General features: G+C 37.7%; 1 long non-coding RNA gene and 1 pseudogene across 2 annotated transcripts in view; one reads left to right on the plus strand and one right to left on the minus strand.

The window, feature by feature from the left end:
• The window catches only part of LOC309629083 (centromere protein U pseudogene), a 385,624-nt pseudogene that overhangs the window by 295,208 nt on the left and 70,452 nt on the right, over positions 1-19,964 (plus strand). The window lies entirely within an intron of this gene.
• LOC309629132 lies at positions 1,821-19,897 on the minus strand. The gene is made up of 2 exons (XR_014244875.1): positions 9,445-19,897; positions 1,821-3,552 (listed from the first exon to the last, which is right to left on the minus strand). It is a non-coding gene; the product is annotated as an uncharacterized lncRNA (long non-coding RNA).

Below are 19,964 nucleotides of genomic sequence, written 5' to 3' on the forward strand. Positions count from 1 at the left end.
ACAGTAATCAGAGAAGAAAAAGAAATAAACGGAATACAAATTGGAAAAGAAGAAGTAAAACTGTCACTGTTTGCGGATGACATGATACTATACATAGAGAATCTTAAAGATGCCATCAGAAAACTACTAGAGCTAATCAATGAATTTGGTAAAGTTGCAGGATACAGAATTAATGCACAGAAATCTCTTGCATTCCTATACACTAATGATGAAAAATCTGAAAGAGAAATTAAGGAAACACTCCCATTTACCACTGCAACAAAAAGAATAAAATACCTAGCAATAAACCTACCTAGGGAGACAAAAGACCTATATGGAGAAAACTATAACACACTGATGAAAGAAATTAAAGATGATACAAACAGATGGAGAGATATACCGTGTTCTTGGATTGGAAGAATCAACATTGTGAAAATGACTATACTACCCAAACCAATCTACAGATTCAGTGCAATCCCTATTAAATTACCAATGGCATTTTTTACAGAACTAGAACAAAAAGTCTTAAAATTTGTATGGAGACACAAAAGACCCCAAATAGCCAAATTGGTCTTGAGGGAAAAAAAAAGGAGCTGGAGGAATCAGACTCCTTGCCTTCCGACTATACTACAAAGCTACAGTAATCAAGACAATATGGTACTGGTACAAAAACAGAAATATAGATCAATGAAACAGGATAGAAAGCCCAGAGATAAACGCACCTATGGTCAACTAATCTATGACAAAGGAGGCAAGGATATACAATGGAGAAAAGACAGTCTCTTCAATAGGTGGTGCTGAGAAAACTGGACAACTACATGTAAAAGAATGAAATTAGAACACTCCCTAAAACTATACACAAAAATAAACTCAAAATGGATTAGAGACCTAAATGTAAGACCAGACACTATAAACCTTTTAGATGAAAACATAGGAAGAACACTCTTTGACATAAATCACAGCAAGATCTTTTTTGATCCACCTCCTAGAGTAATGGAAATAAAAACAAAAATAAACAAATGGGACCTAATGAAACAAAAGTTTTTGCACAGCAAAAGAAACTACAAAGAAGACAAAAAGACAACCCTCAGAATGGAAGAAAATATTTGCAATACAAATCAACGGAGAAAGGATTAATCTCCAAAATATATAAACAGCTCATGCAGCTCAATATTAAAAAAGCAAACAACCCAATCCCAAAATAGGCAGAAGACCTAAATAGACATTTCCCCAAAGAAGACATACAGATGGCTAAGAAGCACATGAAAAGCTGCTCAACATTACTAATTATTAGAGAAATGCAAATCAAAACTACAATGAGGGGGCTTCCCTGGTGGCGCAGTGGTTGAGAATCTGCCTGCCAATGCAGGGGACATGGGTTCGAGCCCTGGTCTGGGAAGATCCCACATGCCGCGGAGCAACTGGGCCCGTAAGCCACAAGTACTGAGCCTGCACATCTGGAGGCTGTGCTCCCCAACGAGAGAGGCCGTGACAGTGAGAGGCCCGCGCACTGCGATGAAGAGTGGCCCCCGCTCACCGCAACTAGAGAAAGCCCTCGCACAGAAATAAAGACCCAACACAGCCAAATAAATAAATAAATAAAATTTAAAAACAAAAACAAAAAAACAAAAAAACTACAATGAGGTATCACCTCACACCAGTTAGAATGGGCATCATCAGAAAATCTACAAACAACAAATGCTGGAGAGGATGTGGAGAAAAGGGAACCCTCTTGCATTGCTGGTGGGAATGTAAATTGATACAGCCACTGTGGAGAACAGTATGGAGGTTCCTTAAAAAACTAAAAATAGAATTACCATATGACCCAGCAATCCCACTCCTGGACATATACCCAGAGAAAACCATAATTCAAAAAGACACATGCACCCCAATGTTCATTGCAGCACTATTTACAATAGCCAGGACATAGAAGCAACCTAAATGTCCATCGACAGACGAATGGATAAAGAAGATGTGGTACATATGTACAATGCAATATTACTCAGCCATAAAAAAGGAACGAAATTGGGTCATGTGTAGAGACGTGGATGGATCTAGAGGCTGTCATACAGAGTGAAGTAAGTCAGAAAGAGAAAAACAAATATCGTATATTAACGCATATATGTGGAACTTAAGAAATGGTACAGATGAACCAGTTTACAAGGCAGAAATTGAGACACAGATGTAGAGAACAAATGTATGGACACCAAGGGGGGAACGTCATGGAGGGTGGTTGTGTGATGAATTGGGAGATTGGGATTTTCATATATACACTAATATGTATAAAATGGATAACTAATAAGAACCTACTTTATAAAAAAATAACTAAAATAAAATTCAAAAATTCAAAAATAATAGATAAAGAACAAGGACCTACTGTACAGCACAGGGAACTATATTCAGTATTTTGATAAACCTTAATGGAAAAGAATCTGAAAAAGAATCTATACATATTCATAAAATGGAATCACTTTGCTGTACACCTAAAACTAACACAACAATAAAAAATATATATACAAGTTAAAAAGATACCTGTAAAGCAAATGTGACTTCACCCCCAACCTCACAAAACCATCACCTCTGGGCCCCATCTACAGAGAAATTCTGGAGCTTCCACTAGTATAGTGCTATGAGGCTATGGAAAGGAAGGCACAGTCTGCTAAGAGGGAATTAAGGGAGAGCTTCCCAGAGGATGTGTCTTTTAAGTTGTGTGCTGAAGTGAATGGGGAGTGACTGAGGCACAATCTGGAGGAAGGCAGGTGGAAACAATACAGGGTGAGAAATCCTCGAGGGAGTCAAAAATCAACTGAGAAAATCCAACAGGACAGGAATATGAGGAGCAAAGAGGTGTGGTGTGGGATGGTATAGGACCATGATAGGCCATGGGAAGAAGATGGGATTTAATTTCACAGGAAATAGGAAATGGCTGTTAAAATAATCAAATTTTGTGATTAAAAAAAAATCTTCACATTGGATCAGAGACTTCTGATTGCAAGAGAGCAAAGAATAACTTAAAACCCTTGCTCTTACACAGACAAGATGGTTGAGTAGAAGGACCTTGAGCTCACCTCCTCACACAAGAAACACCCAACTTACATCTGACTGCTGAACAACCATCAAAAGAAAGACTGGAACCTACCAAAAAAGGTATTCTACATCCAAGACATAAACAAGAAACCTATGAGACTGTAGTAGGGGCACACTCATGATATAATCAAATCCCATAATCCCCCTCCCCACACCAGATGGGCAACCCACAAACTGGAGAACAATTATATCACAGAAGTTCTCGCACAGGAGTGAGAGTTCTGAGCCCCATGTCAGGCTCCCAAGCCTAGGGGTCCAGCATCAGGAGGAGGAGCCCTAGAGCATTCAGCTTTGAAGGCCAGCAGGGATTGAGTGCAGGAACTCCACAGGACTGGGGGAAACAGAAACACCACTTTTGGAGGGCACACAGAAGGTCTCATGTGCACCAGGACCCAAGGCAAAAGCAGTGATTTCATAGAAGCCTGGGCCAGACTTACTTGCTGGTATTGGAGGGTCTCCTGGGGAGGCAGGGGTAGCTGTGATGACCTGTGGGGACAAGGAAATTAGTGGCAGAAGTAATTGGCAATATTCATCAGTGTGAGATCTCCTGGATGCCACCATTTTGGCACCAAGGCCTGGCCCCATCAAATAGCCTGTAGGCTCAAGTGCTGGCATGCCTCAGACCAAACAAGGAACAGGGTGGGAACACAGCCCAATCCATCAGCAGACAGGCTGCCTAAAGACTTCCTGAGCCCACAGCCAATTCTAGGCATGGCCCTGGCCACCACAGGGCCAAGAACCAGCTACGCCAGTGGACAGGCACCAAGCCCTCCCACCTGTAAACCTTGCACAAGCCTGTAGCCCAGCATCACCCACCAGGGGCCAGACACCAGAAGCAAGAAAACTACATTCCAGTTGCCTGCAGAACTGAGTCTGCAACACAGATCAGAACCTACTGTGAGACCAGTTGGGACAGACATGTGGAGGCTAAATGATATTTTACTAAACAACCAATGGATCACTGAAGAAATCAATCAAAGAAGAAAAGGAAATAAAAGGAATCCAAATTGGAAAAGAAGAAGTAAAACTGTCACTGTTTGCAAATGTCAAGATACTGTACATAGAAAATTCTAAAGACGTGACCAGAAAACTATTAGAGCTCTTCAATGAACTTGGTAGAGTCACAGGATAAAAAATATACAGAAATCTATTGCATTTCTGTAAACTAACAATGAGCTATCAGAAAGAGAAATTAAGGAAACAATTCCATTTACCATCACATAAAAAAGAATAAAACACCTAGGAATAAACCTACCTAAGGAGGCAAAAATTGGTATTCTGAAAACTATAAGATGCGGATGAAAGAAATCAAAGATGACACAAACAGATGGAAAGATATACCTTGTTCTTGGATTGGAATAATCAATATTGTCAAAATGACTATAATACCCAAGGCAATCTACAAATTCAATGCAATCCCTATCAAATTACCAATGGCATTCTTTACAAAACTAGAACAATTTTTAAAAAAAATTTGTATGGAAACACAAAAGACCCTGAATAACGAAAGCAATCTTGTGAAAGAAAAACAGAGCTTGAGGAATCAGGCTCCCTGCCTTCAGACTATACTACAAAGCTACAGTAATCAAAACAGTATGGTACTGGCGCAACAACAGAAATATAGATCAATGGAACAGGATAGAAAGCCCAGAAATAAACCCATTCACTTATGGTCAATTAATCGACAGTAAAGTAGGTAAGAATATACAATAGAGAAAAGACAGTCTCTTCCATAAGTGGTGCTGGGAAAACTGGACCACTACACGTAAAAGAATGAAATTAGAACATTCTCTAACACCACACAAAAAAATAAACTCAAAATGGATTAAAGACCAAAATGTAAGACCAGATACTATAAAATTCCTAGAGGAAAACATAGGCAGAACACACTTTGACATAAACCACAGCAGTATCTTTTAAGATCTGTCTCCTAGAGTAATGGAAATAAAAACAAAGATAAACAAATGGGACCCAATTAAACTTAAAAGCTTTTGCACAGCAAAGAAAACCATAAACAAAATGAAAAGACAACCCACAGAATTGGAGAAAATATTTTCAAATGATGTGACCAACAAGGGATTAATTTCCAAAATATACAAACAGCTCATACAGCTCAATATCAAAAAACAAAAAACAAAAAACCAAACTCAAACAACCCAATCAAAAAATGGGAGAAGACCTAAATAGACATTTCTCAAAGAAGACATACAGATGGCCAACAGACACATGAGAAATGTTCAAATGGCTAATTGTTAGAAAAATGGAAATCAAAACTACAAGGAGATACCACCTCACACTGGTCAGAATGGCCATCATTAAAAAGTCTATAAATAATAAATGCTGGAGAGGGTGTGGAGAAAAGGGAATCCTCCCATGCCATTGGTGGGAATGTAAATTGGTGTAGCCACTATGGCGAACAGTATGGAGTTTCCTTAAAAAACTAAAAATAGAGCTACAATATGATCCAGCAAACACACTCCTGGGCATATATCTGGAGAAAACTCTAACTCAAAAAGACACATGTACCCCAATGTTCATATCAGTATATTTACAATAGCCAAGACATGGAAGCAACCTAAATGTCCATTGACAGATGAATGGATAAAGAAGATGTAGTATATATGTACAATGGAATATGACAAATCCATTAAAAAGAATGAAATAATGCCATTTGCAGTAACATGGATGGACCTAGAGATGATCATACAAAGTGAAGTAAGGTAGACAGATAAGGAGAAATATGATATCACTTATATGTGGAATCCCACCCCTCCAAAATTAATGATACACATGAACTTATATACAAAACGGAAACAGACCCACAGACATAGAAAACAAACTTATGGTTACCAAAGTGGAAAGTGAGGGGTATAAGTTAGGAGTTTGGGATTAACGTATACACACTACTATGTATAAAATAAGTAATCAACAAGGACCTATTGTATAGCACAGGGAACTCTACTCAATATTCTGTAATAACCTATATGGGGAAAGAGTCTATAAATAAATGACTACATGTATATGTATAACTGAATCACTTTGCTGTACACCTGAAACTAACACAACACTGTAAATCAACTATACTTCAAAAACGAAAGCCCTTGCCCCCTAAAAATACCTGGAAATGCTGGATAAAAATGAAATAAATTTAAGGACATAGCTGAGTTTACAAGGAGGAAAAGGCAATCATGAAGTGACATAACTAATAGGAAATTAAAAACAGGGGCATCAACACTGGTACTAATTCTTTGGTCACTCTGGGAAAATTGATATCTCTGTAATTAAGGGTCTTAGGTTTTAACATGTCTGTGAACTGATCAAAACAAGCTATTACCACCACCACCACCCCAGACACATAAAGACAGAATCTATAAAGGTCTGCACATACTAGTGAAAGCATGGGCTAAAAAGTTTCCTAAGGATTTGAAGCCCTAAGACTGTACCTCAACCAGGCTTGGGCTTCAAGTTTACTTTTCCTACCTGATCTAGGAATCCCTAAAAAATCCCCAAGCATAACATAAAGTAAAAATTAGTTCTTGGGCAGATGATATCTCTAAGGGCTCCTGGTAAAACACAAACTCAATCTACAGGGATGTTTCCACAACCTAGTCCACAGATTTTCCTCAGAACGAAAAAATAAGTCCCTTGAAAGATGAGCTCACAAAAAATTGGGAAACATGTGCAAACAAATCATAATCAAAAGTCAGAAGATCAAACAAATACCAGGTTTAGACACCTAAAGTGAGAAAACACACCAATGCGCTGAAAGAAAATAAGTGTTTATAATTGTTAAAACGAGAAGAAAACATTAAGGGACTGGTTAAATAGACTATGTTGCAGCCAAGAATACAGTGAGTGAATTAGAATGCAGAGCTGATAAAATATTACAGAAAGAACACAGCTAAAGTGATGAAAATAGGAAAAGGGAGTTAAGGGGCAGGATAGGCTGTAAACAATGTGAATTCCATTAGAGCAGAGTATGTGCTTTGCTCACTGAAGTATCCTGAATGCCTAGAACAGTGTCTGGCACAGTTGGTGCTGAATATTAGTTAAATCAAAGTCTAGTAATTATAAGAGGTAAGGAGAGAATGGGGAAAAGGCAATATTTAATGAACTAAGAATTTTTTTTACAATCAATAAAAGGCATGAATATTTATAATCAGTTGAATCCATTATATCATTATGAAGACATAATGACTATAGGACTTCTTTACCCACTATAAATGAGAAAATTGGGCTTAGTATATTAATCAATTGTTTTTATAAATTGGGCAATAGGTATTACAGGATTATGATCCTAGAGAGACGGAAAATAAGGAGGGCAAGCCCTATGAATTTCTTCCCAAAGCAATTTCCCAAATTGTAGCAAAGGAGGGGGAGTCCAAATAGTCCAGTAGTATCGCTGGGTTGAGGAGATAGAGACTGAAGTTTCAAGGAAGCTAGAATTTGCTAGCAAAGTACTGGAGAGGAAGGAGCCATGCAGAGAAAGAGCTCCAGAGTTCTACTCAGGGGTCTTTGAGTCTTAGTTGAATACTAGTCTGCATATGTGTAGGATGAAACTTCATGAAGCTAGAGAAAGAACAGCTGTGGAGTAAAGAACAATTACATAAGCTGAATCACTCTAAGAGCTCACACAGGCCTGGGAGTCATTCATGCATTCAGCAGACAGAGGGGACAGATCTTGTTGGATACATGGCACATTCAGTGGAGACCTCAGATGCTTCAAAGCTTAGTACTGGGGCTAAAGGAACCCTAGAGTAAAAGCTACCCTAGACCTGCCCCCCAAAGCCTAAAACCAAGCCTACAAAGATCAGGCTGATCTTCGAGTAACTTAATTGCTCAACAAAACAAAGTTCAAAACTCTTTAAAGGTCTATAATAAAATACAGCTTATAAGGATGTTTAATTCCCAATGTACAGTATCCAATAAAAAAAATTACAAGATAGAAGCAGGAAACTGTGATACATAACTAAAAGAGAAATTGACCAATAAAAACTGATCCAGTAATGACAGAGATAATTGAATTAGCAGAGAAGGATGTTAAAACAGCTTTTATAAACATTATAAATATGCTCAAGGATATAAAGACATGAATATAATGAGGAGGAAAATAGAATATATATATAAAGACCCATATGGAGTTTCTAGAGGTGAAAAAATATGGTGTCAAACATAAAAAATTTATTGGGTGGGATCAATGGAAGATTTGACAAAGCAGAAAATACAGGTAAACTTGAAGATGCAGCAATAGAAGGTATACAAAATGAAGCATAGAGGGAAAAATGACTAAAAGTCATAAACAAAATTAGAAAATATCTTGAACTAAATGAAAGTGAAAACACAACATATCAACTTTGTGGGATGCAGCTAATATAGTGCTTAAAAGAAAAATCACAGAATTAAAATACTCACTAAAATAAGAGAGGTCTTAATTCTGCCTACTTTAAGGTAGGAAAAAAGCAAATTAAACCCAAAGAAGAAGGAAGAATAATGAAAGAGTAGAAGTCAATGAAATAGGAAATGAATGAACAAAAAAGAGATTAATCAATGAAATTAATAACTAGTTCTTTGAAAAACTGATAAACTTCTCATTAGACTGATGATGAAAAAAGAGCACAAATTACCAATATCAGGAATGAAAGAGGATATTACTAGGGTCTTTCATGCAAGATGTTAAAAGGATAAGGAAATACTGTCAACAACATCATGCCAGTCTATTTGATAACTTAGATGAAGCGAACAAATACCTTGTGTGACACAAATTAGCAAAACTGATTAAAGAAGAAATTAAAACCTAAAAATCCCTATATCAATTAAAGAAACTGAATTCATAATGAAAAACTTTTCTTCAAAGATAACTTAAGGCACAGATGACTTCACTAGTCTGCCAAACAGTTAAGGAAAAAGTAATATCAATCCTACACAAAAGCTTTCAGAAAACAGAGGTGGAAAGACTTCTGAACTTATTTTATGAAGCCAGTATTATTACCCTGGTACAAAAGCCAGAAAAAAAGAAATTATAAGAAAACAATACAGCAATAACCATCACAAACATAGGTGAGAAGATCTTTTAACAAATATTAGCAAATGGAACTCAGCAATATACAAAAAGGATAATAGACTGTGAGCAAGTGGGGTTCATCACATTAAATGAAGGTTGGTTTACCAGTGGAAATCCATTAATGTAATTAACTATATGAATGAATTAAGGAGAAATAAACATATTCATCTCAATAGATGCAGATTAATTAATTAAATAAGCATCGACAAAATTCAATCCATTCATGATTTAGAAGAAAGAAGAAAAAAACTCTCCTGGTAAACAACGAATAAAAGGAAACTTCCTCAATATGATAAAGATTATGAATAAAAACTTACAGCCAACGTCATAGTAATGCTGAAGGACCAAATGTTTCCATGGTGGAGATCAAGACAAAGATGTCCACTCTCATCACTTCTATTCAACATTATAGCAGAGGGTCTAGTCAACACAATAAGGCAAGAAAAGGCATAAACTTAAAAATACAGAAATGAACTATATTTGTAGACTATAAAATCAGGTACATAAAAACAACTACAAGGAATCTACAAAAAAAGGTACTAGAACAAGTGAGTAAATTTAGCAAGTTCTATAAATAAAAATCAATTGCATTTCTACAAACTAGCAGCAAACAAGTGAAAGCAAACTTTAAAAATACTTTTATAATAAGTCAAGAACATGAAACACTTAGGATAAATTGACAAAATCTAAGCAAAGATAAGACTGACAAAAACTTCTCAACCAGAAAATTAAGACCATAAGAAAATTAAATACTGGGGGAGGTAATGGTCAACCTACACTCAACAATCAAGACTGAGGGCAAAGGACTGAGGCCAAGATGGCAGAGTAAAAAGACCCTGAACTCACCTCTCACAAGCACACCAAAATCACAACTCTCAGCAGAACAACGATTGAAGAAAAAGACTGGAACCTACCAAAAAAGGTATTCTACATCCAAGACATAAACAAGAAACCTGAGACTGTAGGAGGGGCACACTCAGGATATAATCAAATCCCATACCCCCTGCCCCCACCCCCAGATGGGCAACCCACAAACTGGAGAACAATTATATCACAGAAGTTCTAGCATAGGAGTGAGAGTTCTGAGCCCCATGTCAGGCTCCCAAGCCTGGGGGTCCAGCAACAGGAGGAGGAGCCCTAGAGCATTTAGCTTTGAAGGCCAGAGGGGACTTAGTGCAGGAGCTCCACAGGACTGGGGGAAACAGAAACTGGGGTCCCAGAAAGAGAAGAGAGAAAGGGTCGAGAAAATATTTGAAGAGAAAAAAGCTGAAAACTTCCCTAACATGGGAAAGGAAACAGTGAACCACATCTAGGAAGTGCAGAGTCCCATACAGGATCAAACTAAAGAGGAACACACCAAGACACATTGTAATAAAAATGATAAGAATTAAAGATAAAGGTAGAATACTAAAAGCAGCAAGGGAAAAGCAACAAATAACATACAAAGGAATCCCCAGAAGACTATCAGCTGATTTTTCAGGTGAAACCCAGCAGGCCAGAAGGGAATGGCACAATATATTTGATGAAAGGAAAAACCTACAACCAAGAATACTCTATCCATAAGGCTCTCATTGAGATTTGACAGAGAAATCAAAAGCTTTATAGAAAAACAAAAGCTGAAAGAATTCAGCACCATCAAACCAGCTTTATAACGAATGTTAAAGGAACTTCTCTAGGCAAAAAAGAAAAGGCCACGACTAGAAACAAGAAAATCATGGAATGAAAAAGCTCACTGGTAAAGCAAACATACAGTAAAAGTAGGAAATCATCCACAAAGAAAGCTAGCATGGAGGTTAAAAGATAAAAGCAGTAAAATCATCTGTATCCACAATAAGCAGTTAAGGGATACAGAAAACAATTAGATGTACAATATGATATAGAAAACAATAATTGTGAGTGGAGGAGAGTACAAATGCAAGGTATTTAAATGCATTTGAAATAAAGGGATCAGCAATTTAAAACAAAAACGTATATATACAGAGAGAGACTTCTATACAAAAACCTCAAGGTAAACAAAAACCAAATATCTAAAATAGATATACACACAAAAAAGAAAAAGGAATCCAAACACAACACTAAAGAGAGTCATCAAATCGCGAGAAGAGACCAAAGTAAGAAAGGCAAAAAAAGACCTACAAAAACAAATTCAAAACAATTAACAAACTGAAAATAAGAACACAAATATGGATAATTACCTTAAATGTAAATGGATTAAATGGTCCAAACAAAAGACACAGACTGGGTGAATGGATATAAAAACTAGATCTGTGTATATGCTGCCTACAAGAGACTCATTTTAGATTTAGAGACACAAACAGACCAAAAGTGAGGGGATGGAAAAGGTATTCCATGCTAATCAAAATCAAAAGAAAATTGGAGTAGCAATACTTATTATATCAGACAAAATAGACTTTAAAATAAAGACTGTTACAAGAGACAAAGAAAGACCCTATATACTGGTGAAGAAAAAGCAGGACACTACATAATGATAAATTAAGAAGATATAATAATTGTAAACACAGACGCACATCAATATATAAGGCAAATGTTAACAGACATAAAAAAATAAATTGACAATAACACGATAATAGTGAGGGCTTTAAAACCCTACTCACATCAATGGCCAGATCATCCAGACAGAAAATCAATACAGAAACAAAGGCCTTAAATAACACATCAGAACAAATGGACTTAACTGATATTTATAGAGAATTCCACTTGAAAGCAGCAGAATACACATTCTTCTCAAGTGCACATGGAACATTCTCCAGGATAGATCACATGCTAGACCAGAAAACAAGCCTCAGGAAATTTAGGAAACCTGAAATCATATCAAGCATCTTTTCTGATGAAAACACTATGAGATTAGAAATCAACTACAAAAAAACCCTGCAAAAACCATAAACACAAGTAGGCTAAAAAACATGCTAATAAACCACCAATGGGTCACAGGAGAAATCAAAAAGAGAATAAAAAAAAATACCTAGAGACAAATGAAAACGAAAACACGATGATCCAAAACCTATGGGATGCAGCAAAAGCAGTTTCCAGGGGGAAGTATTTAGAGATACAAGCTTACTCCAAGCAACAAGAGAAACCTCAAATAAACAACCTAAACTTACACCTAAAGCAACTACAGAAAGAAGAACAAACAAAACTCAAAGTTAGTAGAAGGAAATATATAAAAACAGAGGAGAAATAAATGAAAGAGAGATGAAGAAAACAATAAAAAGGATCAATGAAACTAAAAGCTGGAGCCTTCTAAAGATAAACAAAATTGATAAACCTTTAGCTAGATTCATCAAGAAAAAAAGGGACGTGGGCCCAAATCAATAAAAGGAGAAATGAAAAGGAGGAGTTACAACCAACACCACAGAAATACAAAGAATCTTAAGAGACTACCTAGAGCGACCACATGCCAATTAAATGGATGACCTAGAAGAAACGGACAAATTCTTAGAAAGGTACAATCTTCAAGACTGAACCATAAAGAAATAGAAAATATGAACAGACAAATTACCAGTACTGTTATTGAGTAAATAATTTTAAAACTCCCAATAAACAAAAGTCCAGAACCAGGGAGTTACTTGGTGGTCTAGTGGTCAGGATTTGGTGCTTTCACTGCCATGGCCCGGGTTCAATCCCTGGTCTGGGAACTGAGATCCTGCAAGCTGCGCAGTGCAGCCAAAAATAAAACCAAAACAAACAAACAAAAAAAACCCAAAAAACTCCAGGACCAGATGGCTTCACAAGTGAATTCTATGAAACATTTAGAGAAGAGTTAACACTTATCCTTCTGAAACTATTCCAATAAATTAGAGGAAGGAACACTTCTGAACTCATTTTATGAGGCTACCATCATGCTGATACCAAAACCAAACAAAGATACTACAAAAAAAGAAAATTATAGGCCAATATGTTCAATGATGAACATAGATGCAAAAATCCTCAACAAAATACTAGCAAACTGACTCCAACAATACATTAAAAGGATCATATACTATGACCAACTGGGATTTATCCCAGGGATGCAAGGGTTTTTCATATCCACAAATCAATGAATGGGATACACCACATTAACAAATTGAAAAATAAAAACCATATGATCATCTCAATAGATGTAGAAAAGCTTTTGATAAAATTCAACATCCATTTATGATAAAAACTCTCCACAACGTGAGCACAGAGGGAACAATCCCAACATAATAAAGGCCATATATGACAAATCCACAGCTAACATCATACTCAGTGGTGAAAAGCTGAAAGAATTTTCTCTAAGATTAGGAAAAAGACAAGGATGTGCACTCTCACCACTTTTATTCAATATAGTTTTGGAAGTACTAGCCACAGCAACCAGAGAGGAAAAGGAAATAAAAGGAATCCAAATGGGAAAGAAGTAAAACTGTCATTGTTTACAGATGACAAAATATTATATATACATAGAAAATTCTAGACATGCCACCAGAAAAGTGCAATAAATCTGGTAACTTTGCAAGATACAAAATTATACAGAAACCTGTTGCATTTCTATGCACTAACAACAAAATACAGAAAGAGAAATTTAAAAAAAACAATCCCATTTATGATTGCATCAAAAAGAATAAAATACCTAGGAATAAACCTACCTAAGGAGGCAAAAGAGCTGTACTCTAAAAACTATAAAATGCTGATGAAAGAAACTAAAGACAACCCAAACAGATGGAAAGATATACCATGTTCTTGCATGGGAAGAATAAATACTGTTAAAATGACCATACTCCCAAGGCAACCTACAGATTCATTACAATTCCTAACAAATTAGAAATGGCATTTTTCACAAAACTGGAACAAAAATTTAAAAAAGCTGTATAGAAACACAAAAGACCACAAACAGGCAAAACAATCTTGAGAACAAAGAATGGAGAAGGAGATATCATGCTCCCTGACTATACTACAAAGCTACAGTCATCAAAACAGTATGGTACTGGCATAAAAACAGATGTACAGATCAATGGAACAGGATAGAAAGCCCAGAAATAAACCCATGAACTTATGATCAATTACTCAACAGTAAAGGAAGTAAGAGTATACAAAAGGGAAAAGACAGTCTCTTCAATAAATGGTGCTGGGAAAACTGGACAGTGACATGTAAAAAAAATGAAATTAGAATATTCTCTAATAGCATATACAAAAATAAACTCAAAATGAATTAAAGATCTAAATGTAAGACCAGATATTATAAAACTCCTAGAGGGAAATACAGGCAGAACATCTATTTATATAAACTGCAGCAATATTTTCTTGGATCTGTCTCCTAGAGTAATGGAAAGAAAATCAAAACTAAACAAATAGGACCCAGTTAAATTTAAGTTTTTTCACAGCAAAGAGAACCATAAACAAAACAAAAAGACAACCTACAGAATTGGAGAAAATATTTGCAAATGATGTGAGAACAAGGGATTAATTTCCAAAATATACAAACAGCTCATACAGCTCAATAGAAAAAACAAACAAACAAACAAAAAACTGAACAACCCAATCAAAAAATGGGAGAAGACCTAAATAGACATTTCTCCAAAGAAGACAGATGGCCAAAAGGCACAGGAGAAGATTCTCAAAATTGTTAATTGTTAGAGAAATGGAAAGCAAAACTACAAGGAGGTATCACCTCACACCGGTCAGAATGTCCAGAGTGGGTGTGGAGAAAAGGAAACCCTCCTACACTGTTGGTGGGAATGTAAATTGGTGAAGCCACTATGGAGAATACTCACCACAACTACTGAAGCCCGTGTGCCTAGAGCCTGTGCTCTGCAACAAGAGAAGCCACCGCAATTAGAACCTTGCACACCGTAATGAAGAGTAGCCCCTGCTCTCTGCAACTAGAGAAAGCCCACACAGCAATGAAGACACAATGCAGGCCAAAAAAATACCCCAAAAAACAAAAACTAGTTCTAGTAAGGAAGGCTAGACATTATCAATGGGCTAGGTTATAAGTTATAAAAACAACAATGTAGGCACAAAGAATGTGAACAAAGAAAACTAACAATGGCAGAAAGTAATAAAGTAGGAAATTAAGAAAAAACTGAGGATCAACAAAAGCTAGTCCTTTGAAAAGATTAAGAAAACAGAAAAGATTAAGAATGATTAACAACAATGAAAAAAATGGATCAAATACAAGAGAAAGCAGGCACAGGCAATTTTTAAAAGTGACATAATTACAGAGAGTATAGAGATTAGAAAATATTTAAGTACAATAAATAACTTATACCATTAAATAGAACAGATGGAATACATAATTCCTGATAAAATTAATTTAATTAAAATAAAAAAAGAATTAGAGAAACTGTAAGACTTATAATTTTAAAAATGAGGCAAAAATTTTCTCACAAAAGCTACAGGATAAAATAATTTTAGTGGTAGGTTTTACCAAATCTTCAATAAGTCCCATTTGTTCCATAAAGCAAAAAGAAAGAAAAGATTCTCAACTAATTTTATGAGGCTAGTAGTCTTGCTACCAGAAATACAAGATATATATGGGAAAGGATATGGGCAAATTTTACTTATGATCATACATACAAAAAATTCTAAACAAAATACTAGCAAACCAACTCCATCTATGTATTTTTTTAAAAATGTGACTTACGAGAAAACATAGGTGAAAAGCTTCATGATATTGGATTTGGCAATGATTTCTTGGGTATGACAAGCAAAAGCACAGGTGACAAAAGGAAAAATAGATAAATTTCAGTTAATTAAAATTAAAAACTTTTGTGCATCAAAGGAAAACAGAGTAAAAAGGCAACCCATATAGTGGGGGAAACATTTGTAAATCATACATCTGATAAGGGATTAATATCCAAAATATATAAGGAACTCCTAAGACTTAAGAACAAAAATAAACAACCTAATTCAAAAATGGGCATAGGGCTTGAATAGACATTTCTCCAAAGAAGGTATACAAATAGACAATGAGCACAGGAAAAGATGCTCAACATCATTAATCACTAGGGAAATGCAAGTCAACCACAATGAGACACCACTTCACACACATTAGAATAATTATTATTAAAAAAACAGAAAACAACAAGTATTAGGAAGAATGTGGAGAAAATGGAACACTTGTGCATTGCTGGTGGAAATATAAAATGGTACAGCTGCTCTGAAAAACAGTATGGTGGTTCATCAAATATTAAACAGAATTAACATATGATATAGCAATTGTACTTCGAGGTATATATCCAAAAGAATTGAAGGCAGGGACTCAGATATTTGTACATCCATGTTCATTGCAACATTATTTCCAATAGCAAAAATGGGGAAACAACCCAAATACCCATTGATGGATGAATGAATAAACAAAATGTGATATATACATACAATGAAATATTATTCAGCCTTAAAAAGTAACGAATTTGTGATACATTCTATGACATGGATGAACCTTGAAGATGCCGTGTTAAGTAAAATAAGCCAGACACAAAAGGACAAACATTGTCTAATTCCATTTATGTGAGGCATCTGGAATAAATAGTCAAATGCATAGAAACAGAAAGTAGCATAGTGGTTACCAGGGAATGGGGAAAGGAGAGAGGGGTGAATGGGGAGTTATTGTTTAATGGGTACAGAGTTTCAGTTTGGGATGATGAAAAAGTTTTAGAGATGGGTAATGATGATTACACAACAATGTGAGTGTACTTAATGTCATTGAACTGTACACTTAAACAGGATCCAAATAATAAAATAGATTTTAAGTTAGTTATCTATGACTGCCAAAAAAAAAAAAAAATTGTCACCATACAGTACCCAACCCAAAGGTAAACAAACCAATGGAAAGAAACTTGGTATATGACAAAGGTGGCAATATTCTTGAGTGGGGAAAGGATAGATTAGTCAATGGATAGGGCTGGGACAACTGGCTATTCCCATGTGTGGAAAAAAAACTAGATCCTTACTCCTCAAAACGCCATGTGGTTTAAAGACCCAAGTGAAAAGCAAAACAATACAAATTTTAGACAAAAACCTTAATGAAAAAGGTGATAGAGGATATTAATATTTAAAATTCCTGGGACTTCCCTGGTGGCGCAGTGGTTAAGAATCTGCCTGCCAATGCAGGGGACATGGGTTCTATCCCTGGTCTGGGAAGATCCCACATGCTGCAGAGCAACTAAGCCCACTCGCTACAACTACTGAAGCCTGCATGCCCTAGAGCCCACGTGCTGAAAATACTGAAGCCCGTGTGCCTAGAGCCTTTGCTCTGCAACAAGAGAAGCCACCACAATAAGAAGCCCGAGCGCTGCAATGAAGAGTAGCCCCCACTCACTGCAACTAGTGAAAGCCCACATGCAGCAACGAAGACCCAACACAGCCAAAAACAAATTAAATAAATAAAACTCCTGAACATCAAAAGACATTATAAACAAGGTTAAAAAAAAAAAAAGGTAAAAACTGAGGAAAGACAGTTATAACTCATGTAAACAAAGACAAGGAACAGTACCTAGAATATATAAAGAAAGCATACAATTTATTAAGAAAAATACATTCTAGTAGAATAGTAGGCAAGAGTTATAATAAGCAATTCATAGAAGGAATGAGAATGACCATTGACACTTGAGTTGTCACAACTAACTCAATGAGATAAAAATCTCATAAGTAATTAATGAGAAATCATTTCACACTCACTGGCTTGGCTAATTTTATTGTTCAATAATACCAAGTGATCGTGCCTGGGGGAAACTGGAACTTATAAATTGCTATTAGGGACGGTGGCCAAGATGGTGGAGTAAAGACCCTGATCTCATCTCCTCTCACAAGCACGCCAAAATCACAAGTATCAGAAGAACAACCATCGATGAAAAAGACTGGAACCTACAAGAAAACATCTTCTACAGCTAAAGACATAAACAAGGAACCACAACAAGACAGGTAGGAGGGGCACACTCACGATACAATCAAATCCAATACCCCCTGGGTGGGTGACCCACAAACTAGAGAACAATTATATCACAAGTTTTCCCACAGGACTGAGAGTTCTGAGCCCCATGTCAGGCTCCCCAGCCTCGGGGTCTGGCACCAGGAAGACAAGCCCCCAGAACATTTGGTTTTGAAGGCCAGCAGGACGTGATAGCAGGAACTCCAAAAGACTGGGAAAAACAGAGACTCCATTCTTGGAGGGTGCACACAAGATCTCACGCACACCAGGACCCAGGGCAAAAGCAGTGACTTAATAAGAGTCTGGGACAGATCTACCTGCTGGTCTTGGGAGAGTCTCCTGGCAAGGCAGGGGCTGCCACGACTCACCCTGGGGACATAGACACTGGTGGCAGATACATTTAGGAACGTTCAACCACATGAACTCTCCTGGTGGCTGACGTCTTGGCTCATTAGTGCCAAGACCTGGCCCCACCCAAGTAGGTGCCAGTGCTGGGATACCTCAGGCCAAATTACTAACATAGACGCACCCATAAGCAGAAAGGCTGCATAAAGACTTCCTAAGCACACAGCCTCCTCTAGAAGCGCCCCTAGACATGGCCTGGCCCACCAGAGGGCCAGGACTCAGCTCCACCCACCAATGGGCAGGCACTGGCTCTTCCTGCCAGGAAGCCTACTCAAGCCTCTATTTCAACCTCAACCGTGAGGGGGTAGAACCAGCAGAAAGAAAAGTATGATCCTGCAGCCTGTGCAGCCAGTCTGCCAATTCAGGCCAGACCCTTCCCTGGGACCAGCTGGGCCGTGGCTCTGCCCACTAGCAGGTCAAAGCAACCTTCAGGATACCCCGGACTTCATACCCAAGTGTCAGGAGCTGTTCCCTCCCCCAACGATCTGAAATGAGTTTCGGGACCCCAGGGCCCTGCAGCCAGACTCCAGGAACTAGCCTTGACTGCCAGTGGTCCGGCACTAACCCCAGGGTGTGGCTTCAACTGCCAGTGTGTGGGCAAAAGTCCCAGAGTCTTTGGGACCCTAACTCTGCCCACCAGTGGACCAGTACTAGGCCTGGGGCGCCCTAGTGTTCCACAACCAGCCTCCCTGTAACCAGGCCCCTAAACAGCAGCCAGCAGCATCCTCACAAGGCAAGGCCTGGCAACCAGAGTGGGGGCCAACCAAGCCTACCAGACCACCCACATAGTCAGCCCGCCGCAACATAAGGACCCAGGCAGCCCTCTTAGAGGGACCCCTAGAGCTTATCGCTTGGGGGATGAGAGGGGAGTGCCCTGCTGGGACGCACAGGATGCCTCCTATAGAGGGCCACTGCTCCAAGGTTGAGAACGATAATCAACCTACCGCATACATAAAAATAGAAAGAGCAACTTAAACAAAATGAGGCGGGTGAGGAATATGTTCCAGATAAAGGAGCGAGATAAAACTCCAGAAGAACTAAGCAAGGTGGAGATGGGCAATTGACTGGAGAAAGAGTTCAGAGTAATGATCATAAAGATGATTAAAGAACTCAGGAGGAGGATGGATGCACAGAGTGAGAAGTTAGAAGTTTTTTTTTTTTTTTTTTAATTAATTTATTTATTTATTTATGGCTGGGTTGGGTCTTTGTTTCTGCGCGAGGGCTCTCTCTAGTTGCGGCAAGCGGGGGCCACTCTTCATCGCGGTGCGCGGGCCTCTCACTGTCGCGGCCTCTCCCGTTGCGGAGCACAGGCTCCAGACGCGCAGGCTCAGTAGTTGTGGCTCACGGGCCTAGCCGCTCTGCGGCATGTGGGATCTTCCCAGACCAGGGCTCGAACCCGTATCCCCTGCATTGGCAGGCAGATTCTCAACCACTGCGCCACCAGGGAAGCCCTAGAAGTTTTTAACAAAGAGTTAGAAATCATAAAGAACAACCAGAGATGAAGAATAAAATCACTGCAATGAA

This window comes from Balaenoptera borealis (genome assembly GCF_965194805.1).
Source record: "Balaenoptera borealis genome assembly, chromosome: 5".
Lineage (NCBI taxonomy): Eukaryota > Metazoa > Chordata > Mammalia > Artiodactyla > Balaenopteridae > Balaenoptera > Balaenoptera borealis.